General features: G+C 38.8%; 1 protein-coding gene across 21 annotated transcripts in view; it reads left to right on the top strand.

Annotated features, from left to right (window-relative positions):
• Window positions 1-679: 679 nt before the first annotated feature.
• Window positions 680-25,264, top strand: part of SYT1 (synaptotagmin 1) — a 510,915-nt gene continuing 486,330 nt past the window's right edge. For 7 of the 21 annotated variants that reach the window (XM_065559578.1, XM_065559619.1, XM_065559569.1 and 4 more), the window contains exon 1: window positions 704-1,015. The gene's annotated coding sequence lies outside the window, so the exon portion shown is untranslated. Of the gene's footprint in view, window positions 1,016-2,348; window positions 2,480-25,264 lie in introns of all 21 variants that reach the window. The other 14 variants (XM_065559641.1, XM_065559679.1, XM_065559661.1 and 11 more) reach the window with 5 other exon arrangements.

Here is a 25,264-nt window from a genome sequence, read left to right on the forward strand (position 1 = left end):
TCCTTACCTGAAAACGCCAATAAAATCTGCTCTGTAAAAACCAAAGAACTCAATTATGGCGAATTTTATTTGCAGCCATTGATTAGATGTTACTGCACACGAACTCCTCAAAGCTGTAGGGTTGGAAAGCGCCCATCCAGAAGGCAATTTAAAAAAAAAGGAGTATTAAAAAAGGGTCAGAGAAATGAACAAGTTCACCAGCTCCGTTTGCACCTGAAAAGCAGCAGCAGCCGCCTCCTGGGCTCTGTTTCTGATTAAGACTCTTGCTCTTTTACTTTTATTAGTGCCTATGGTTCCTGCTCACCCCTCTGCCCCATCCCCCATCTCCTGCTTTTCTCTTACTGTGCCTCTCTTTGTGGTCGGTAAATGCCATACTATAAATTGCCTGAAGTCCCAGGGGGTGGGGCGAATCAGGTCACCCAGCCGTCTCTATTTCCAGCGCGCAGCTTGCAGCACTGCTTGGGGGTCATCACTTTGCCGGTCCAGAGGACTGATTTGATGTCCTTGATTGTCATTCGCAGGGAACTCCCTCCCAGCCCCCTTGCCCGCTGGGGGGGACAGAGACTAACAGATCCCTGGGATGGGCGATGCCAGCTGAGCAGGTCCACCTATTATTAGTGCTGCCTGATTGGATAGCGGAGGCAGCATCCCCGCCTCTCAGCCAATCAGGCAGCCAGGGCTGGGGGATGATGGGCTGCCTCTCACTGGAGGGATTCCTGGAGAAGCTGCAGTGTGGTGATGCTCTACAAGCTGCACAGCCCCCAGTATCTCTCCTCCTCCTCCACCGCCCAGCCAGCAGCAGCTGAAACTTAACACCCAACACAAAGCGAACCCCACTGAGAGCAGGGGGCTATAGAAACCTGCTGGTGGATGTGGGAGGTCTGCCACACACACACACACATCTTTTTGTATTGCAGTCTCCTCCCATGAGAGGCAGAGAGAGCGTGTGATTGCTACTAGACAAGGAGGCGAGAGCACTGAAGGACAAACAGACTCCTCCTGCCCTGGTTGCCAGGTAAGGCAGTGGTGTTAGTGCTTCTGCTGCTGCTGGATCTGTCTGCAATGTTTGCTGTCTTGCAGTGACTTGGATTTTGTGGTTACCGTGTGGGGGGGATTAAGAGATGTGTACAGAGAAAGAGAGAGGGAGACCCAGGTGGTCTATTGTGTGGGCGGTGATGAGAGCGCACATGTTCCTGTTAACAGAGGCTGGAAAACAGTTTGTCCGGTGTCTCCTGATTTGAACGCTGGGTTCAATTCTGGCAATCCCCACCCGCCCAGTGTTTCTCCTGTCTCGGAGAAGGCTGCTTTCCAGTCCACTGGAAGGTGGCATGGGACGAAATTGGGGGAGATCGGAGGGGTGGGATTCTGCAGGCTAAAGGAAACTAGAGGTAAAAAACGGAACCTAAAGCAATCAAACTGCTTACAAGCGAGGAAGCAAATCCTCGAACTCCTGCTGTGGGAGAGGGAAAACTGCTTGACTTTACTCGTCTTCCAAGTGGATCTGCCTTTCACTTGACTTGTTCAGCTGGAAATAAATACATGTAATTGTTGGTTTTAAGCGTCAATCACCTGACTTCTCATTCCTTCTCTGACCCCCTCTTGCATGATTGTTTGACACCGAAAAAAGAGTTTCAGTATCAAAAACTTGAAATCTCAGGTAACAAAATAGAGAAGGATTCGTTTCCAAGATTTGCTTGCAATCTTTGAACAGATAGTGTTCTTATTAAGACTTGTTGTTTGAAACACTGGTGTTGTTCTCAAAGCACTATTCCCTGGAGGATCTGCTTTTCTGATGGTAGAGGACTAAATTAATCCGCTTTGTATTGCAGTTAAAAAAAAAAACACCTTAATTAAATGCCATGACGCCTGCTTCCCTTTCTTAGAAAAAGCTGACAAATTAATTTTCTTTAGATTTTTCATATAACTACATCTTTCTACCTTTAGACTTGCATCTTTCTACTCTCTCTGTCCTCCTCTTTATACTCCCCTTTTGCCTTGTTTTCTAATATTTTGCAGTGTGTATATTATGGGCACAGAGGGTGCCAATATGGGTTCAAAACTGTGTTTAAAAGTTAAATGTGTATTGGCTTAGGCACCTATCACATTACAAAAAGTTTAGGGAGTATAGACAAAAAGTGGCACAAATGTTTAATAATTTTTCACAGAAAATGGTGGTTCTTTTTTGTTTTAAGTCTTGTAAAATAAAGACCTCAAACAACTACAAGCTTCTAGCCCCGAGCAGAGTAAGTAAATTAAATGTACTCATTGGAATGAGCCTTTATGGCAGTTTTAACAATGTGTAATTCAATCATCACTGATACAAGCTGCCTTTTACCATTATTCATCAGACCCAGCTGAATGATTTCTGTCAGATGGGAAGTAGAAGAGAGAAATCTCTAGGTAAATGTAACTGGAAAGCTTTCCAAGAGGAGTCCTAAATGAGCACAGAAAAGCACTTGGCCACAATCTGCAGACAGATGTTAGTATCTAAATAAATCTTTTCCTTTGATTGTCAGGGGGGAAGTCAAGTCTTATTTTTCTTACTTAATATCTATTTGTGAATGAAGAAGGGGGATCTCTGTGCTTAGATGACTATGACCTTTTACATTTAGTGTAAAATGCTGTATTTCAATAGTATTTCCCTATCTTTCAAATGCTGTATTTTCTATACAAAGGTCAGTACAGTAATTTTAGATACTCGTGTGTTGTCGCCTGCAACCAGACCCTCATTCTGTCAACTACATATTGATCCTCTGAACAGATATCCTATTTTGCCATCCGTGTTTCACGTTCATCATTCTTATGCATTTTAAAAAGCGCTGTTTCATCTGTAAGAGTTATTTCTTCTTCAAAACCAGACATTACCAGCAGTTGTAGATCTGAGAGGAGACCACCTCCCTTGTGGAGTGGCATCCAGAATTACATAAATGTAATTATTTTAGGGGTGATCTCATACCAATATTTAAAAACAAAACACTACCTATAACCTTCCTGCTCTTTTAAGAAATGATAGATTTGGCTACAATGACAAATGGGCAATAAATTAATTTACCTTTAGTATAGTGTATGTATGTAGGAATTAATAAGCATTAGTCATGGTAAAATGGACAAATAGCAAAAGTATAGCAGAATTCCTTATATTCCTTCCTGATATGGTCAGAATAGTATTTTCTTGTCTTTATTGGGGAAAAAATAAAACTTGACCTGGCTTTATGTCTGAGAGACATTTTTTCTCTCCAAGTTTTTGCAGTTGTAGTTCTATTAGTAGTGTCCAAAGGGAATATACCTCAATATGGTATGTTACTTGACTTGTGATGTAGTTGCTCAAAATTTGAATACATGCTGTTCACAAAATGAAAAGTATGTAGCTTGGAAACTATATAGCTTAAAAACATAGTGCAGATAGCCTGAGTGAAAAGAGAGAATTTTAAAAAGAACCACAGGGCAGAGGATAATGACATACTGTAGGAAATTATCGTACTACTGCACTTGCAAAAGCATGAAATGTCCTAGTGTAGCCATTTCATACAAACCCAATTTTCCTTCACGTTAAGAGCGCCTAAGTGAGCCATATTAATGTTTGATGCAAAAGATGCTAAATCTATTTTCAAGTATTTATACTGGACTTTTAAGCATTAGCCCATAGATCAAGAGTACTTGTTTGCTTTTCTACACATAAGTATAAAAATAGTTGTTTACAATGTATAATAGTAGCGTAAATGAAATATAGGAAACTCCATAAGAGATGAGACTAGCAATTTATCCTGCCAATAAATCATGGCTACAGAATAATATTTGGTTTACAATACAAAACTTTATCACATCTTATTCTTAACGTAAACCAAATATCTGGAAAACACTCACTGTCTTATATTGGCTTGATAGTTTTAAGGATGTAAGAGAACTGGAAAAAATCTGCATTTGTCCAATTACCATAAAGAAACCATAAGCATAAACTCAGGTGGTTTCCCCCCCCCCCCCCCGCCCACACACACACACACATAATCTTTTGACAGGTTCACTATCGCTATATTATATATATTATAGCGCAGGGTCTTAACACAAGTTTTTAGAGCCATTCACCCTTCTGGAACTCAAAGTTAATTGATGCCTCAGATGAAACAGAAACTCTTATTTGTCATACTGTGTCTTGCCTATACAACAATATATAGGATGTTACCGTTTAGGAGATCCTGGTATATAGAATGTTACTGGTAAATGAGATCAAAGTAAAGATGACAGTGCATCCTTATGACATTACATGCTGAGAGACACCAAAGTTCACAATAATATTGTAAAGGGCAAGCAAAGATTTCCCAACGTTCTCAAATAAAAACATGGAAGCATCATTACTTATAGATTCCATGTTCTTCTCAAATCTGCTTATGCAGCGCATCTTCATGTTCAACTTTACAAAGAAAAATATCTGACCACTTTGGGTTACTTTGATCCTCTACAGGATATGTTTGTTTTAAACATTATTCTGTATCTTGGAAGAGCTTAATTAGAAATACACATAAGGGAAGCTTGCTAGCCAACTATGAATTTGTATTTACCAGTGACATTTACAAAAGATACTTCAGGTTAAAATAAAAGCATTTGCCAAACTGAATAAACAAATCATTATGTTAACAAATATTTTCAGGATCTTTATATATGAAAGTCCTCTTTGCTACAATCGGCTTAACTCATTCGTGATACACTCCAATCAAAGAGAGAGGATTACAAAATGCTGGAAATAATATTGTATCTTTTTCAAAAAATAACAGAGTAGTGGAGAGTTCAACATTAAAAAGAGGACATCTATATAGGGCTTTTAGTGGTTCTTTGGATGAAAGACTAAGACCAGCTAGAGACAATGCTAATATGCTGTCTGTCTAAATCTTTCTCTTTACTCAGGATTTATGTGGATTTGAGGAAAGGTTGTTTATATAAACAATGAGTGAAAAACTTGCCCAGTCAAACAAAATGGAAATCTACACTTAGACATTTTTTGTTCTAAAGGAGAATATATTTTTGTATGCAAGACTTATGATTTGAAAGTATGAGACCGGCTGTGATAAAACTGTTTTCTAATACTTTTATCAGCTGTTGCAATCAAAATGTTTTTTATATTAAGCTCTTATTTATTCAAGGGATTTTATGAGTAGGCTATCATCAGTTTTATGGATTTTCAGTTTTTTGGGTTATTAAAAATCCTTACCAAAGAGTTTAGTATTTTCTTACTATGTTTTTATTTGTCTTTGGGAACTCCCCCAAAACTGCATGCATTTAATGTCTCCTTTTCTTTCTAGAGGGACTGGGGCCTCCCTCTTTAAGATTCTCAAACATTTGCTAAGTCAAGACATCACTTTCTCTTTCAGCCAATTAGCTATTACCTAAAATAAGTGTTTTAACATTCAGCAGTTGTTAATTGTAACATTAATATAAAATCTCTTAGTTAACTGTGATTTAAAAATAATTATGATTACTTAACTGTCTTAAGGGTAAATTTCCAATGACTCTTCAGGATATATGGATAAGCACAATTTTATCGTGGTGTGCCTACGTAGTAGAACTGATGCTGTGTGTTGTCTGCTCGATGCGTTTTGTCTGCTCACTGCTGATTTAACAGAGTTTGTTATAATCCTGTTTACCTATTCTGTTTGATACTTTTTGTCTGAAGAAATAATTTTATTGCAATGAGGGTGAAATTCAATTCACCAGTGTAATGTGGGGGAGCTAGGGAAACACAAATCTACCATTATCCAACCTGGATCCAAGACATAAATCTGTAGAAAAGAACCTCATCCCTGTCACTTGGTGACTGAACCTTTAAGAGGTGATGGGTCCAGCCCCAACCTGTGATGCACTTAACGACACACTTAGCTCACCTCCCCAGGTGTTTGGGTTTTTTTGTTTTTTTTTAAAGCAAAGCTCATGGCAAGCAGGTCATGTGGCTAAAATCAAGCCTTCTGGGGTGGCTATAAAAGCAGAAGTCTCTGGAGAGCCAAGGAGGAGAGAGAGAAGAGAGGCTCCGCAAAGCAGATTTGGACCCTGGCTATTGGAAAGCAGGGAAAGCTGGCTTGAACCACTCCGCAGTCCCATGGAGAACTGTAGAATCCTTAACAAGGAGGAAGGGTTTGCACCTGAGGGGCCAAAGGAGACTATTTTTTATAAAGGCTTAATAAATTGGACCCCAAGAATGGGAATATTACTCTAAGTACTTTGGACTGTGAACAAGTTATTTGGGGAGTGGCAAGAGGGTGACATACTACACCCTGTGAGCTGAAATGTGACCATTGCTCATTTGTACCTCTTAGAAATGTAGGTCAGTCCAATGGTCCATCCAGTTCAGTACCCTCTCTCTGACAATGATCAATACCAGATGCCTTAAAGTAAGAAGTACACCCACACAGAGGCTCTGACTTCCAAAGTTCTTGGGGGTGGGATGCTCCATCTTCTCTCTGCCCCAGGCCCTGCCCCCGCTCCACCCATTCTCCCAAGCCCCTGCCCAACCTCTTCCCACCCCGCCTCTTCCTGCCCCCCATGCTCTGTCCCCCACCTCTTCCCACCCTGTTCTGCCCCCTCCCCTGCTTCTTCCTGCTCCTCCCCGCTGTACCTCCTGCACGCTGTTGAACAGCTGATCACCGACAGGCAGGAGTCGCTGGGGGGGGGAGAGCAGGGAGAGCTGATCGTCAGGGCTGCCAGTGGGTGCTGACCACCCACTATTTTGTGTGTGTGTGTGGGTGCTTCAGCCCTGGAATACGCATGGATTCGGCACCTATGCACCCACATAATGGGCAGCTAGCAATAATCTTCCAACAGGCTTACTTTCTTCTTAATTCCAGGTGTTTAGTGGTTGATTTATGAATGGCATGAAGGTTTTTATCCCCTATACATTTTTGTCCTATCTAATGAAACTGCTGGTATTATTATTAACCATTGTCTCCTCTTTGAATTCTATTAACAAGCCTTGGAACAATGGGGAAGTTCCAGAGGGCTGGGAAAAAGCTAATTGTGCCAATATTTTAAAAGGATAAATGGAATAACCCGAGAAGCTTTAGAACAGAGAGCCTGACACGGCGCCTGGACAACAACATGGAAAAGTTGATGGGGAATGCAATCAGTAGAGAATTAAAAGATGCCAATAATTAATGTCAATCAACATGATTTTATGGAAAATAGGTTTTTGTCAAACTTGATATTGTTTTTTTTTTTTGGAATCACAAGTTTGGCTGACATAATATACTTAGCCCCCATGACATTCTGATTTTAAAAAACAAAACAGAAACTCACTATACAACAGGTTTCAGAGTAGCAGCAGTGTTAGTCTGTATCCACAAAAAGAACAGGAGTACTTGTGGCACCTTAGAGACTAACAAATTTATTAGAGCATAAGCTTTCGTGGACTACAGCCCACTTCTTCAGATGCACCGAAGAAGTGGGCTGTAGTCCACGAAAGCTTATGCTCTAATAAATATGTTAGTCTCTAAGGTGCCACAAGTACTCCTGTTCTTTTCACTATACAACATCAGTGCAACCCCTATTAAATCAAAGAAAAGCTGGTTAAGTGATGATTACAAAAATAATTATAAATGGGGAATCATCATTCAGAGGGGGTATTTCTAGTGGGATGTCACAGAGATCTTTTCTCAGCCCAATACTGTTCAATATCTTTATCAATGATCTGGAAGAACATTCGCAAATCCACACAAAAATTGAAGTGGGAAATAGTGGTGGGGCAAGACTGTTATACAAACTGATCTGGATTGGTTAGTAAAGTGGAATGAATTGAGCAATATACAAATGCATATTTGTAAGGTCCTAGTTCTAGAAACAAAGAATGTCAATGACACTTACAGTTCCCCTACTTATATCCTGGAAAGATGTGACTCTGAAAAGGACTTAGGTGGTCCGGTAGATAAGCAATTGAATGTGAACGACCAGTGTGATTCTGTATCTCAGAGGGAAATATGCAATTCTTGGATGTATAAGCAGGGAAATATCCAGTAGGAGTAGGTGGTTTTATCACTTTATATGTCATTGGTGAGACTATTGTTGAAAAAATGTGTCCAGTTTTAGTGTCCAAACTTCAAAAAAGATGGTGACCAATTGGAAATGGCTCAGAAAAAAGCTACAAGAGAATAATATTAGGTCTAGGAAACGTCTTCTAGCGAGAAACTAAAGAAGATTAATCTATTTAGTTTATCTAAGAGGTTAGAAGGTGCCTTGATCTTGGGCTACATGGAGAAAAGGTTTCTGATAGAACATTCTTTAATGTATCAGAAAAGGCACAATGAGATGCAATGGTTGGATTCTGAAGCTAGACAAATTCAGACTAGAAATAAGGCACAGTTGTTTCTTTTAAATAGTGAGAATAATTAACCATTGGAATAATTTACCTAGGGATTCTTGGTCACTTGAAGTCTTTAAAACAAGACTTGATCTCTTTTCTCTTAAAAAAAATTATAGCTCAAACAACAGTTATGGAGTTCTTGCAGAAATTACTGGGTGAAGTTCTTTGGCCTGTGTATGCAGGAGCTCAAACTAGATGACCATAATGGTCCTTTCTGGCCTTAAAATATATGAATCTGTGAGCCTTTTAGCCTGAATATCTTGTGGCAGTGAGTTCCATAGACTGAATAATTCATTGTGTAAAAGAGTAAAGTATTTTCCTTGGGTAGGGATAGGGTACAGAGGGACCTAGACAAATTAGAGGATTGGGCCAAAAGAAATCTGATGAGGTTCAACAAGGACAAGTGCAGAGTCCTGCACTAGGACAGAAGAATCCCATGCACTGCTACAGACTAGGGACTGAATGGCTAGGCAGCAGTTCTGCAGAAAAGGACGTAGGGGTTACAGTGGACGAGAAGCTGGATATGAGTCAACAGTGTGCCCTTGTCACTAAGAAGGCTAACTGCATTTTGGGCTGTATAAGTAAGGATATTGCCAGCAGATCGAGGGAGGTGATCATTCCCCTCTATTCGACATTGGTGTGGCCTCATCTGGAGTACTGTGTCCAGTTTTGGGCCCCACACTACAAGAAGGATGTGGAAAAATTGGAAAGAGTCCAGCGGAGGGCAACGAAAATGATTAGGGGTCTTGAGCACATGACTCATGAGGAGAGGCTGAGGGAACTGGGATTGTTTAGTCTGCAGAAGAGAAGAATGAGGGGGGATTTGATAGCTGCTTTCAACTACCTGAAAGGGGGTTCCAAAGAGGATGGATCTAGACTGTTCTCAGTGGTACCAGATGACCGAACAAGGAGTAATGGTCTCAAGTTGCAGTGGGAGAGGTTTAGGTTGGATATTAGGAAAAACTTTTTCTTTAGGAGGGTGGTGAAGCACTGGAATGGGTTACTTAGGGAGGTGATGGAATCTCCTTCCTTAGAGGTTTTCAAGGTCAGGGTTGACAAAGCCCTGGCTGGGATGATTTAGTTGGGAATTGTTCCTGCTCTGAGCAGGGGGTTGGACTAGATGACCTCCCGAGGTCCCTTCCAACCCTGATATTCTATGATTGTATGATTTCTTTTATCACTTTAATCAGTGGCCTTTACATTTCAGAGAGTATATTCCTGATTCTTGTAATATCGGAAGCATGTATTTGAGCTGATCTAAAGCCTGTTGTAAGTCTTCACATTGACTTCTGTGGGCTTTGGATAAGTCTCTATGACTCTCTTATATGAGTCTCTCAATGCCTCAAATTATATTTTATCAATGAGAATTCTGCTTAAAAAGTGATGATACAATAGGGCTCTCTGCTAGGTTCTTCTAGTGTTCCTACATAATATTAGGCATACAGATAGTTTGCTTTCTCACTGTTCCCTAGCACTACTTTTCCAGGCAATAATTAGATTAAATGCTGGGTGAATCAGTTTGGATCCTAAATGAATGAACCATTTATTTTTACTCTTTCTATCTTTTAGCCTGTTTCCAATCCATGACAGAATCCTCTCTCTCTCTCTCTCTCTCTCTCTCAAGATTACTTTACCGGCATTAGTGATGGACTTTATCAAAGTCTTTTTTTAAAATCCAAGTAAAGCTACAGGTGGTTCTTTAGCATGTATTGTTGTGCAAGATTTAAGGCCACTGAATCTACATAGTGGATGGATTTTGTAGGTCTGTAATATGCTTACATCCAGCAACATGGCTCATGCCAGGCTTTGAAAGGTCAGTTTGGATACCCCTTCTTTAGTATACAAACTCCTCCCAAAGTAGCCGCTACATCAAGAGTCCTCTTCTAAACAAACCTAATGGCGGTCTTGTGTTATGTGGATGGCATTGTCCCGGACCTCTGAACCAGAAGGAATTTCATTGTGCAGATACTACCTTGCTCCAGGGTAACTTGATCTTGTGTGCATCACCTTCCAGACCCTAGGTGCTAGGAAATTATATTTACATACACACGCCATAGACCAGGGGTCGGCAACCTTTCAGAAGTGGTGTGCCGAGTCTTCATTTATTCACTCTAATTTAAGGTTTCGTGTGCCAGTAATACATTTTAACGTTTTAGAAGGTCTCTTTCTATAAGTCTATAATATATAACTAAACTATTGTTGTATGTGAAGTAAATAAGGTTTTTAAAATGTTTAAGAAGCTTCATTTAAAATTAAATTATAATGCTGAGCCCCCCGGACCGGTGGCCAGCACCCGGGCAGTGTGAGTGCCACTGAAAATCAGCTCGCGTGCCGCCTTTGGCACGCGTGCCATAGGTTGCCTACCCCTGCCATAGACTGTTGCCACTGTTTATAAGTGAGTCCTTTTCATTTTCAGTGAACTGCCTTGGTGAATTGACAAGAAAGGATGGTTGGAAGGGCTCTTCTCCTCTGGGTGTGTCACTGAGTTGTAGAAAATGGGAAATTAGGTGGCTCAGGCATAATTGAAAAGATGCTTATTGGGGTGGGTGGAGCAACATCAATCTTCTAGATTTCTTGTGCCTGAAATTAAGAAATGATGTTTCTATTTGAAGGGTCCAAATGTTTAAGTAAACATACATTTGGTAAGCTATTGCTTTTGATATAAATCTACAAATTGATCACCTTTTTATTCTTCTACACTGCATTTTACCATTGCTGTTTCCTGTTTAATAATAATCAGGACACATCATGAATTTGTTCCTCACTTTGATCTTTCTGAGTAACTGATGGTTAAAGCAGAGAGACAAGGGGAACATGTTCAAGTGACCTTGGCAGAGGTCAAATAGATCTGCATGATATACTAGAATTGCTTAAAGCTATGAGCAATCTGATGTGTATTGCTTTTATTTTTATAAATACTTGCAAAATGGGATTGGAATGAGGTTTTATATATTAATGTGTATTTAGTACCATTTAAACATGTTGGGATAAGTGCTAAAACAGAAGCACTCTGGGACAAAATAAGCTTGCAGGCATCTAATCTAACTCTATGCACTGTTGCATTTGTTCTTTTCAAAATTTATATCCATTTTTACTGACCTTGACAATGACTTAAATTTATTTTAATACATGATCTTCAAAAGTTGGATTTACCACTTGTACATTAATTAAGATAACTGTTAGCTGGTTACACATGAAAATTAATTTCTTTATAAATGTGGACAGAAATCCTGTACTTTTAAAGGTAAATAAGGCATGGAACCCACTATGAAAATCAGCAGTGTCTAAGAAAATAGTGGCACTAAATATTTCTAGCTCCCAATCAGGCAGCTACAAGAAGCTGCAATCTTAAATTGATCACTGTTTACCCAAATGTCAACTGACTTCCAAAGTAATAAACAGCTAAGTGTTTACTAAAGGTGATGAATCAGATTCCTGGAGGAATAATTGAGACTGTCTTCTCTGACTATTCTTGAAGGATTCAAACGTATCCCTAAAGCCAAAATTTATTTCTGCTTTTCTGACTAACTTGTGGACCTCTTTATCCGTCAATTGGATTCTAAAATGCACGTATCACATCTTTGTGAGATGAAAGATAATCAGTGCTAGCATAATGAAAGACGACAGTGCCCCTCTATTGGAATTCCCTTTTTTAAATATCAACATGAGTTTTGAGTAGCATATAACTAATCAATTTGCATTTTTATTGGGTTGAAATTTGGCTCTAAGCAATGGCTTTTTTTATTCAAATAATTTTTTGGTTTTTAAAAAGACATAAAACAGTTCAGCAGTCTTAAGGGCTCATTTCAGAGCTACAAGGGAAAATTCTTTGCTGTAAATTGACTCAACTTACTCGCAAACCATATGGTGCTCTCCCTCCCACACTGCAGTTTCAGTACAATGGACACCTTCCTGAGATGAACTAAAGCCATCTCCTCTGAGGAACTCTGTATGTACAATTTGTAGTGTGTTAGCCTTGTAGGTTCTCAAGAAGATGAAGGAGTGTAAAGTTAGGGAGATCTGTTGCTGATGCACTAGGGTAGAAGGAAGGGCTCAACATGAGTATGTAGAAAGTAGTGAGCCTTGTTGAAGGGTAGAGCTTTTTGTATGATAGTGTAAAAGGTTGAGCACATTTGTTCCCCCTGCTAGGCCAAACATTTTCTACCATACAGGTTATTCTGAGGATAAATTGTATTGCCCCATCATTGTAGTATCTGAGCACATCAAGTATCTAGAAACAAGTAGGCATGCAAAATGTTGGTGTTTGTCTAGTCCTTCCCTAGTTACACCCACGATACTACTAGGGCTGCATAAATGAAGTTGCTTTAAGCAGGCTTAGTGGTAATTATGCTGCTCAAATTCTCAGTACAGTTTCTGGGTCAGCTATGATGTCAATAATTTTAAAGTTCTAACACAACTCAAATGTTTCCTTTGAAATATCCATAAGGGTCAGATTTAAGCCATTTAGGTAAGGGCACTTTAATTTAAAACTGTTGTTCCATCGTCAGTCAGATCACGCTTTCGCGTCTTCATGAAGCTATTGCACACATATCAGACTGCCCACTTTACCATCTGAAATTATAACAGGGCTTGGTGAAGTTAAAGATAATGGGCTATGTTCAGTCCATGCCTGCATGGGTGTATAAGGAGGGGGGGAAATGTGTACAGTATTAAAGAGTAGCTGCAAAAATCTGTGCCCATGATGTTGGGGTAAATATGATATATATCATAACACTACCTGCCAGAGTGAGACTGTTGCTTCAACAGGGCTAGGAGCATGGAATGAGCAAATTCACCACAAGGTCAGCCAGAGTCCTGGCAAATGTGTACATAGTCATTCACAATAAGCACAAGCTGGCAGCAATCACAGCAAGTGAGTTGCTCAGAAGACCAGGGAAAGTAGCATGTGCCCTGTAGCACATACAGGGCAGCCTGAAATGGAAGCCTGCATTGATGGAAGGTTTCTTGTTGCAAAACCGGTTGCTGTCCCATATTCCCTTGCGTTTGTGCAGGACTTGGTGCTTTGTGGCACACTCCGCTCTGAACATCCTTGCTTTTGTGCATTTAAGTCACATCTTTCTTTTAAAGCATAGTTCTATAAAATGTAATTTCCTTTCATAGGAGAAGTTTAATTCCATCTTCTAAATTTTAATTTAGATTTCAAAGCACCAGTGAATAAGCCATGTGAATGATGAAGAAAGTTGCACAAAACAAATCATCCCGTGTCAATCATAATTTAGACAACACGAGTCTAAAAGCCTTAACCGGATATTACTTTTCTTTATATCCCATCTCTTGTCCTGCTTTCAAGGGCTCAACAAATGATTGAGAAGATCGGTTTCAAAATGCACTCCCAGTTGTTTGACAAACATAAAATATAGTTGGCAAGTTTCTTCCCTTTTGCCTGAAAAGGAAAAGTAGGAGCGGATGGTACTCAAATTGTCCTTGTCCTCATATTAAAACTATGTGAGTTTATAATGGTGAGTTGCAATCAGTGGCAGCAGTTTCAGAAAGGAAAAAAAAAATATTCCCTATCAGGAAGAGGCAGCGTTTACTCTGATTGTAAACCTTTCAGAACAGGGACCATCATTTTAGTTGTGTTCATATAGTGCCTAGCACAATGGGACCCTGATCCCTGACTGAGAACTCTACCTGTTGCTACAATACAAATATTAATGTACCCAAGTGCTCTAAAGGTGGGGTCATTTATGGTACCTGCAGATCAATGAACACTTTGAACGGTAGATCTCTGTAACCATATTAACCATCTCCATCATATTATGGATCCTGATTGTGCTTTAAAACTAGTGAACATTCTTTATTTGTTATACTGTTATTTGCTAGATATACAGGAATTGGTAACAATACAAGTTATAATGGGGAACAGATATACTAGGAAATTGGGATACTGGATTTATTAACTATAATTAGAAAGGTTTCAGAGTAGCAGCCGTGTTAGTCTGTATCCGCAAAAAGAAGAACAGGAGTACTTGTGGCACCTTAGAGACTAACAAATTTATTAGAGCATAAGCTTTCGTGGACTACAGCCACTTATGCATCCGAAGTACTCCTGTTCTTCTTTTTATAATTAGAAACTAGTTCTGTTTGGTTACCCAGTATACCAGCTTCCCAGTATAGCCAATAAATCCATTTTCTAGTTTATAAGCAGCACAAGTTTCCCATTATGCCAGTTTCCCAGTATGTTCATCCGCCAGTTTCCAGTATAATCCCAGTGAATTGTTTGCTAATTTTAAAATAACTAGCATATACATAGGGCCAGATTCTCAACTGAGATATGGCTCCTTTGCACTATAGAGAACCCAAAGGGGTTGGATTTTGGCTGTAAACTGCCAGCAAGGAATTTAAATGGGCTGTAAATGGCAAGCTGATGAGGTGGCTCCTGTTTCAGCAGCCCCCACTGCCTCTGGTGTTGGAAAGGGAGGGGACATGTCAGGGGCCTAGCACTTTTTGTCTTCTTACAGTACGTGCTGCCCACAAACCTGTTTATGTTGGTAGCTGCCTATATGGTGGCCCCCATAAAAGCAATATCTGACAGCTTCACATCACATTAATAAATGCCCTGTTGAAGTAGGGATGTATAAACCTCTTTTTACAGATAGAGGTGGGGGATAACAGAGGCACAGCAGGTTGAAGTGATTTATCCAAGGTCATTCTGGAAGTGTGGCAGATTTGAACCCAGATCTCCTGAGTCTCAGGTCATGGTCTTAGCCCCAATATCACCGAGGGAAGTAGAATAAGGCCCATGGCTGTAGAGCTAGCACAAGAAAGGCTCAGTAGCATTGTAAACTAAAAGATTTTTCTTTCAAACCCACTGTGCGCGATATAATTAAGTGGGTTTTGTTTTGTGTGTGTCTTAATAATGGAGGTGTCAAGCTAAAACTTTGGTTAAAATAAAAGCAATCATATATTTATTTACTTTGCTGGAGTTTAGACGATTGTATTTCCTTAAAGGTCATACGTACCCCCACCTCTAGCAGATATTTCATTGCAATATCTTGACAGTATAAGGGAGTAGCTAGTTAAAAATAAACCACTTTATTCAGAGCTCAGAGTGTGTGCGCAGTTTTGCCTTATTATAAAGGAATTGATGTGTGTGTTTGCCAAATCCCTGCAGAGCTGTCAAGAAAGAACAAACTTTCTATCCTTGAGCAAGATTTTGAATGGTAATTAAAACTTTACTATTGGCTGCTTAGAAAGTTGTAAAGTTAAGAGCCAGTAAAACTTTAAATGAAGACCTAACACAATGCTTTTGGGGGGAAAAAAGTTTTCTTTATGTCCTGAATGTGATGGGGGCAGTGGTTAAAGATAAAAGGGTAGATATTTGTCTACCTGCCTACAAGTGTTCAATAGGGAGAGGGTGAAAAGAAGTTTCCCCCTGTCTTATTGCTCTTGCACAAGGTTTATCAATAACTGTGATTCCTGAGGCATTCTCCAATGCACATTGAAGTCCATGGGAAAACTGCCATGGTCTTCATTAAGCTTCGGATCAGGCACGTCACGTTGAAGGAACCAAGGAGTTCAGCACCAACGGTAGTGCCAGAAATATCAGAGGGTGAGAATGATGAGGGTGGAACCATGGCTTCTCCTCTCTGCAGTCTGCAATGTTGGTCTAAGTTGACTAAGCAGTTATGGTTTTTGAGCTGTATTATAAAAAAACGTTTAAGATATTTTGTATTATTTATCTGTACGAACTTGTTCAGAAGATCTGGGTAGCTTGTGACCCCCTCAAAGTCATGGCATCACAGTTCTTTAAATGGGAACAGTATGTGATGTTAAAGCCTCGGGGTGTGAAAACACGTTTTCAGTGTAGTGCTGGAAAATATGCAGGGGAAAAGAACTCTGCTATATAAAGATAAAAGAAAAGCTGGCAATGTGGAGAATAAGATATTATGTATATTTTAGGCTTATAAAGATTTTTTTTTTTTTTAAATCTGAGACTGGCTGTTGTTTCACAGTATCGTATATTGCAGAAAGTATATTTTTACATCAGCTCTAAAGAGGAGTGTTAAGTTAGAACAGTCTAGGAAGCGAGATTCAATACAGCATGTGAAAAATCAGATCCCAGCAAAATGGTCGTCCTTGTTGATCTCATTTGCCACTAAAATGTATCACTCATTTCCATCTTCCTTCAAACTAACAGCTAAATGTGATGTTTTGGTAGTTGATTTCTGGCTTATAAAGGTTAATTTAACTATATATAAATGCAAAATAGTGGGTCTACAACTGATTTCTCTACAAGTATGGAAATTCTCATGTATCTGGTTTCGCTCCCTCTCCTACTTTCCCCTTTGTATTTTGATATGAATTCATGTGAAAGAGGCCAATTATACTTTGACCATAGTATAAATAATGCAAAAGTTGTTGCCATCAATAGAGGAAACAATTTATTTTTAAAAACCTGTGACCAAACACAAGTTGAAATGTTGAGGAGGGGATTAAAGGGACCTTTTAAAAAAGAGAAATAATTTTCATTCTCTTTATCACCTTATCACCTGTTAAAATACAGTGAAACACAATCTTAACAATTTTAGCTTATGTAGTCTTTTTTTTTCTTCTTCTTGGTCTGAGTATTAAATTTGATAATGAAATCCCAGATCATCCTCTGAGAACTGTGCGCGTAAGAGCATCTTCCATGCATTGACCTCCTCCTGTGCTGCCTCTGTAACATTGCCCTCCTATTTTCTCTAGAGCCTGTGGAAGACGATGCACCTTCATTCTCAGTCAATTTTGGGAGAGAAATGTTTACTAGAAGACACCTAATTGTCCTTCTCTGGCCCTATGGAGAGTACCTAGAAAAATTAATACAACCACGGACTGTTATTTTTCTGTGGTTATCTGTAGCTATCTTCAAGCGTCTGCTGTTGTCAGAGGGAGTTCTTGATAGCACTACTTCAATGGAACCATGCTACAGATTACTGGGGAGGTGGGAGAGAGCAGTCTCCATGAATAGATTTGTAGTGACATTTCCTCCCCAGTGATTTCTCCCTTGGGTTTCATTCTGGGGGAGAGTGAACTGGCTTGAAATTTGACACAATCTATACATTAACATTCAGTGGGGCTTATCAACCTCTGTAAATCAGCTTATAAAAATCATCTGTGAATCTTGCTGGACCATATGCCTGCTTCTCCCATGGTGCCTCCTATTGCAGAATCAGCATTGGCTTAAGAACTGACTTCACATAATTACTTGTTCTGTTTTCAAAAAGAGGTGCTGTTAAAGGTAAAAGAACCTTTCTAATGGGAAGATAAATGAAATACTGCATCTTCACTGGGCCTTAAAACAGGAGTAATGAGATAAGCAAGTATCTTTTCTCTCTTTTTAAACAGGGAGCTCAAATTTATGCTTTTCTTCTTTATCTTGATGCTTTCATGATTGAGCTGCTTCCTTCCAGATGGCGCCTATGCGTGCAAGGACTGGAATACACATAGCTCAATCTGTTCAGCTGCAGGCCTCTGCCATCAAAGGGAGCTGTAGGTGCTGGACAGGCTAGTCTTTTCAGAGTGGTTCAAGAGCCCATCTCTTAGCAAACATTCTCATTTATAATGCTTTTATTTCCAGCTAAAAAGGCTTTGGAGTAGTTCTTTTCATAGTTGATGATAATAATACTGTTACAGGATTCAGCTGATAAGAAATGCAAAAATCCAGAGATATCTACCACCTGTCTACAGAGGGAGAATTAATTCTCATTTCCAAGCATGTTCATGCCACCACAGAACTGTGACCTAGCATTCTGAGTTTGCTCCAGGCTTTTGCTTCTTAGCGGCCAACTTCTGTTCATTGTGTTGCTGCTAAAATGTCTGAAATGTTCAAAAACGTAGCATCATATTGGAGGAAATGCCAGAAAGAATGTTTAAATGGTTGTAAATTTTGCAAGGGACTTCTACCAAAAACCCAAAGGGGTGAAGAGTTTTGATCTGAAAACAAAAACTCAATATGCTTGGCCACAGAAATGCTGGTCAATCCTGGCAAAGGATCTAAACAAATCTCACATTTTTGGGAAGCTTCATTTTTAGTCCCTCATTGTTTATGCCTCTGGCTAGATTATGTCTAACCAGATTGAATATGTCATTTTTTTCCTTATTTTCTCCACTCCCTCCCCTTCACTCTCTCTGATTTCCTCCCCCCTCCCCCGCTTGAAATGAATACATGTGCAGTAATAAAATTTGATTGCAAGCCAAAGAGACAAAACAGATTTACCATACTGGAAGGCTCAAAAGGTGCCATGTTCATAATCAAAAAATAACTGTCAATAATACAGTAAACAAGATGATTATATACCACATTGTTGACCCTGTGTGTTCATTATTGTGTTTCAGTGGGTCACTCAAGTTGCTATTTGACAGTTAAAGAGGGTGAATTTTTTCAGTGCTGCTACTGTATTCCCACTGGGAGGTTATAAGTTAAAATGTAGTTTCCATGTTTGCCTACATTTTCAAGACCCTGATCCTGAAAGGTGCTCTGTGCATATGGACCCTTAACCTACACAGATCCCCATTAAAGTCAGTGGACTAGTGTGCAAGCAAAAAGATTCACCCACACAAAACATCTTGCAGAATTGGACCCTAAAGATATTGCCATCAACTGATTGCTTAAGGAATTGAGTCCACATACTGTAATGGAAACCTTCATCCATTGCTAGTCATTTTAGTCAGAGACACAAAGCCATTTTTCTATGCTAAGGATCATCTCAAGTAACACATTATCAATATATTTGTTTATGAAAGAATACTATAGAGATTAATAGAAAATTATATCCTTGTGTAGAATTCTATGAGACATTTCAAAGAGCCTATGGAGAGAACATCATTCTCTATGACATTCTGGTTACAAATGCCTGTTAAATTTACATAAACCCCTATTGGCTTAATCCCTATTGAACACTCTATCATTGTTTTCTTATCAGAAAACATTTCAGAAATATGTTTGTTCTTAAAACTGAAAAAAACATAGATTTATGTTTGTTATTGCACGTAAGACTGTGACTGAGGCTCTTTGGTCTTAGAATCTATTTGCCTGGAAGTTTGTCTGTGTTTAGAAACATACATTCTTGAATCAAAGATACATTTGCTCTGCCATATTACAGCAGTGCTAAAAATAATAGCTGTAAATGTATAGGTTCAGACGGCTATCATGGCAGATAGCTGCAAAAGAATGAAGAAGTCCCATGTGGAAAATATTGTCATTATTCGCATGATCTCAACATTTCCCAGAATGATGAAGGTCATTTTATCAGTATCCAGTATTAAAGAGCCCAAAGAACAGAGCCCTTGGAATTGTATTTCCTGTTTCTTTAATGGTCGTTTGAGAGAAACGAAAGAGAATTAAAGGATTGCTACTTCTTACTACAATGAGCAGTAAAACGAAAGGAAAAGCAGTCATTCAAGTCACTTGGTGACATCAGTGAACCTTCTGTACAGGTTAAATTTTTATTTTATTTTTTGTGGTAGTCAGAATTGATTTCTCTATTCTGCTTTTTGTAAAAACTAAATATATATCCCTGGATTCCCCTCCCCACACTTAAAACAACACCATAATACATGTCATGCTAAATTTGTTTCCCTCCTCAAGTGGAAGAGCGAGGGGTTTATTTTCCTGTCAACAAGTGAAGACAAATTATATTCCAGTTTCCCTACATCATAAGAAGTAGTGATGTATCATGCCTTTTCATTTAGGTTGTGCTTCATAGCTTTTGCAATAGATATCCTTGGGTCATACTCCAAACTCAAGATGTGGTCAGTCTGCTACTAGGATTATTTGGTTTTGGGTGGTTTTCTTTCTTTCTGCCAGAAAAGGAATTACCGGTATGTAAAAGAAGCCTCTTCAGTGAACAGTTTGCTTGTACTGCTATAGTTTCAGAAAAGTTGAGTGAGATAAGAACTAATCAATTTTAATGTAATAAATGATTTGACCTCACTGCACATTCCAGGCAAGGATAGGAGCTAGTGCCCTCTTAAAAAAAAAAAAAAAAAAAAAAAGGCTCAGATGAATTCATCTCCTCAGTTTCTTATTGGTAAATGACAGCACTGAATAGTAAATTACTGTTATTGATAAGACTAGTGATTTAGAGTATCCAACTTAAAACACTTTTAAAAGGGCTTCTTGTCCACAAGTGCTGAGTACACACACTTTGGAAGTCAGGCCCTGCACAAGCTCCACCCAAAGGCTATTTTCATTCATGTGTGGCAGAAGCTGAAGTACAATTGGATAAAAGCATTACGACAGTCCTGATATAGGTCAGGAGAAAGTTAGTTATTCTAGCTAACTAAGGGCCTGACTCCTTGATGTACATGGAAAGATTCCCATTGACTTTGTAGGCACTGATTCAGGCCTTAAATGTGTAACAGTGCTACCTAAGAGGCACAACTGGGGCATATTTTTCTCTGCTTCATGGAACTTGCTGTTTTGCCTTGACAAGTATTGAAGATCTGATACCAAATAGGAGGTGGGGAAATTCTGGCTTATCAATTTCAGGCTTCAGTTGCCATAGAATTAGGACACTGATGTCCAAGTGGAGATCAAAGAGCTGTCAATGTTTGTCTCACCCCGCCTTCAAGCAGGAAATGTGAAGCCAGATTTTATTGACTAATAAAGAGGAGCTTAGAAAGATGCACAAATTCTACTTTTTTGTGAAATAAATGTAATAGATTTCCCTGGGTATTGACCAGCTAGTATGTATTTATTAGCTACAAATCACTCAAACAATCTGTACTGGTAAGGTAGAAAAAGCACTTTAAAGTAATGCATTCATATGTTAAAATCTAATATTCTTACCTAACAGTGTGCTGGTGAATAGTTTTGTCATTATTCTTCTTTGTATCTGATACATATTTCACTTGGTGTTCTGCAATTGATTTGCATGCATGATACTTTGATTTTACAAACTTGAATTTCTGCATCTCTTAAAACACAAACTGCATATGACATGAAATGTTCCTTAATAGGCTTCTGTAGAGTGCCTTTCAGTACTCAGTCAAATGTTTACATGATCACTTAATTGGAAAACAGACAGAGCAATTTAAGATTTTTTTTTCTTTCTTTCTGTCCCTGGAAACCATAGATATGTGCAAATATCTCAGCCCAAAATCTGGAAAAGATGGTATAAAATGTAGTTGTGCAAAGCTATCTGAAAGGCTGATTTCACCACCTTTTTACTATATATAGAAATGTATGGAATTTTAGACATATCTTAAGTAAATAAAATATATTTGACTGAGGATATTTAGGTGTGTTTTTTTTTCTTTCTTTAATATTAAGCTTACATTACCAAGTAAACTGTTACTAGCACTTGTACCTCTCTTCCTTGTCTCATTGGCGAACCCTGTCCAGCATTGCTATAGATTAGATTTTTTTATTATTATGATTACTATGGTAGTGTCTAGGAACCCCAGTCATGGGCCAGGGTTGCATTGTGTTATAGGAGCTCTACAAACTCAAAACAAGAATTTTGCCACAAAGAATTTACAATTCTAGCATACTTATTTCAAGCTTAATATAATCTGAGGCCAGTTCTAGATTTGCTAGACTACTTAATTTTTTTTTTGTTTGTTTTGAGGCAGCCAACATGCATAAGAATATCTAAATATTAACAAAGCCAATTAACAATACACGTTTGCTAAATAATAAAAAAAATGTGGGTTTAGATAAAATATCCAACCCAAATTCTTCAGGCGTTATATAGGCAAAATTCCCAATGATTTTGAATAGTCGTCAAATAAATCTCTTCTTCCTGTTAACAGTCCCTGAAGTATTTCTCTTTTGCTCCATCTGTTGGCTATCTTGTGCTCTCAACAACTGCTGAGTTTACTTTCTCATTGTCCGCAGCCAGTCAGAAGTAAGACTATAATAATGATAATTAGCTCCTAGCTGAACCATGTTGTATGGAAGATTTATTATAAAGCCATATTTTTCCCTGGAATATGCAAGGGTGGGAACCTCCTCCCCCAAAATCCATCACTTATGAGAAGATGGAATATTTGTTTTAAATCAATGTAATATGTACTAGATGGAAATAAACTCCAACCCTTTTCACACCTTCATGAGATAAAATCACTGACCATTTCATGAAACAAGATCTCTTTATTAGAACTATCCACTGTATGTATGTATGTAGATGAATAGGATCATTCTTAAATGTATTCTAGCTAAGGCCCCAATACAGTAATACATGGAACCACTTCTTACTATTAAACATGTGAATAGTCACATATGACCTGAGATTAGTTTTCTATTTAAGGATTTTGTCATACACCACAGTGGGACTGCTCATATAATCTTAAAGTTACGTGCACTTAAGAGCTTTGCTGGATTTGCTGATCCAAAGTCCATTGAAGTTAGTCTACACTAGATTTTTTGTTAACCTCAGGTTGATTGTTAATTAACTCAAGGTAGTTGATGAGATGCATCTGGAACTGCTCTATAATAATTTATTAATACTGGATGTTGACTTGATTATGAGGATGTTTGCTATATGAATATATTGGATAAACTGAATAAAGGGATGTTTAGAAAAGCAGGCAGGAAAGACGAATACAGTAGAACCTAAGAGTTAAGAACACCCCCAGGAATGGAATGTTCATAACACTGAGCAAAGCATTATGGTTGTTCTTTCAAAAGTTTACAACTGAACATTGACTTAATACAGCTTGGAAACTTTACTATACAGCAGAAAAATGCTGCTTTTAACCGTCTTAATTTAAATAAAGCAAGCACAGAAACGTTTTCCTTACTTTGTCAAATCTTTTTTAAACTTTCCCTTTATTTTTTAGTAGTTTACATTTAACACCATACTGTAATGTATTATTTTTTTTTGTCTGCTGCCGCTGCCTGATTGCATACTTGTTGTTCCAAATGAGGTGTGTGGTTGACCAGTCAGTTTGTAACTCTGGTTTTCATAACTCGGAGGTTCTACTGTAGTTCAAGATAGCCACTTCTCAGCAAACACTTGATAGCTGTTAAGGGATAATGCAAGGACAGGAAAAGGCCTGCAAACACAAGAGATCAAAGGAATTCTGGCAAGTTTAAATGGTACCTTCTATCAAGAGAGGTAGCAGCTGTTCAGAGAAACCAGACTGAGACACGGGCACGCTGTGGGTGTCTTGCCAAAGTTAGACCTGCATAGGTCACCATCAAAGGATGTAAGAATCTCTAAAACAGTCTACAGGCATGTCTACCTTGCCTAAAGTCGTCCCCCTCCCAGTGCTTATTTCCTACTGTTAAAGTAAATAAATGTCCTACTGTTTGCTTATTTCCTACTGTTTTTAAGAAGGTTGCCTGGTCGCTACATAGCACTAGTCACAGGCTCCCACAGGGAAGAATCATGGATACCTGAACTCAGTTGGGTTAACAGGGTCAGGGCCGGCTCCAGCGTTTTTGCTGCCCCAAGCGGCGAAAAAAACCCAAACAAACCACAATCAGCGGCACTTCAGCGGCAAGTCCTTCCCTCCAAGAGGGACTGAGGGACCCGCCACCGAATTGCCGCCAAAGAGCCGGACGTGCTGCCCCTTTCCGTTGGCTGCCCCAAGCACTGCTGGTGCCTGGAGCCGGCCTGTACAGGGTAAGCACAGTGAATTCGGAGTACTGCAGCCTAGGGCCCGTCTAAGAGTGGGAGAATTGCAGAATTCCAGCCCATGACAGGAAAAGCTATAAGGCCAAGCACCTGCTATAAGGGTGCACTCAAAGGGGACACAGATGCAGCTAAACCTGTAACTGTACATTTGTAAAGGCTAGTGTGGTTACCCCCAATGTTTGTATTCTGGAACAAACCCTAGATAAAGCACAAACATTTTTTTGCCTGGAAGAAGCATTTGGAGATCATCCACACTGGTCAAATACGTTAACCACCTCAAGTTAATTGGCAATCAGTTAACTGCGTATAAAAGAAATCTAATGTAGATATATCCTCAATGACTATAGTGAGTTTTGGAGTAGACATGAGATTTTTTTTTTTTTTTTTAATTGGGTTCTTTTATTTGCCGTCTGGTTTTGCTTGTTTTTTAGCCTGGCAGAGGGAATCACATTTTCAAGCTATTCTCTATAACCATGAGAGGTAGAGCCCTTTTTTTTTTAAATGCAAAATGTGATTCTGGCATAATCATGTGACTCTAAGAGCTGAGACTTTAAGATATTGCAAATATTGTAAGACATTCAGTAAAATCTTGAGATAGACAATACTGCTGTGATTTTCTCTTTCCTGTGTAACCCACAAACAATACATGATTAAATCCCTAATATAAAACAAATCTCACAATGTATGCTATTAATGTTTAAATGGTAATTCCAATTAACAATATAACATATTGAAAGTGTCTTTAAAAATGTAATAAGTGATTGTGTAACAATATTCTAAGAAAATGTCACAAAATCAAGAATATGTTTCCCTAAATAATCCCTAATGGACAATGATGCTAGGGTTAAAAACAAAAACAAAAAAAACCCTCTTTTAAACAAGCAATTATAAAACAGTCAATGGTAGGTTTAGTTATTAACCATTGAACTTATTTACTGAAAGTTACTTAGGACTTGACTGGTCTACACAAGAGCAATGTGATAAGTAAAACGCACTAACATGCTGCACTTTAATTTCCCTGAGTAGACCCTTCTGGTGAGCTCTAAAAGGTAGGTAGTTTGCACGAACATAGGAGTGTTTGAAACAGGACTAAATTAACTCTAAAAAGTACCTAGTATGTGTGCGCCAGCAGGATCTACGTGGCAGTTAGAGCACATTGCCAGCTCTGTAAAGACAAGCCCTTAGTTCATTAGAAGACTAGTGGCATTCAGTAGGGAATAGTAAATAGGCAAGAATTTTTTTTGTTTTTGTTTTTTGCACCACAAGAGAAGAGTAATTCTCAGCATGTTTGGCCTAGCAGTCTCTCTAGAAATGGGCATGAATGTTTATAGCATTTTCT

The sequence above is a fragment of the Chrysemys picta genome, chromosome 1 (genome assembly GCF_011386835.1).
Source record: "Chrysemys picta bellii isolate R12L10 chromosome 1, ASM1138683v2, whole genome shotgun sequence".
Taxonomy (NCBI): domain Eukaryota; kingdom Metazoa; phylum Chordata; order Testudines; family Emydidae; genus Chrysemys; species Chrysemys picta.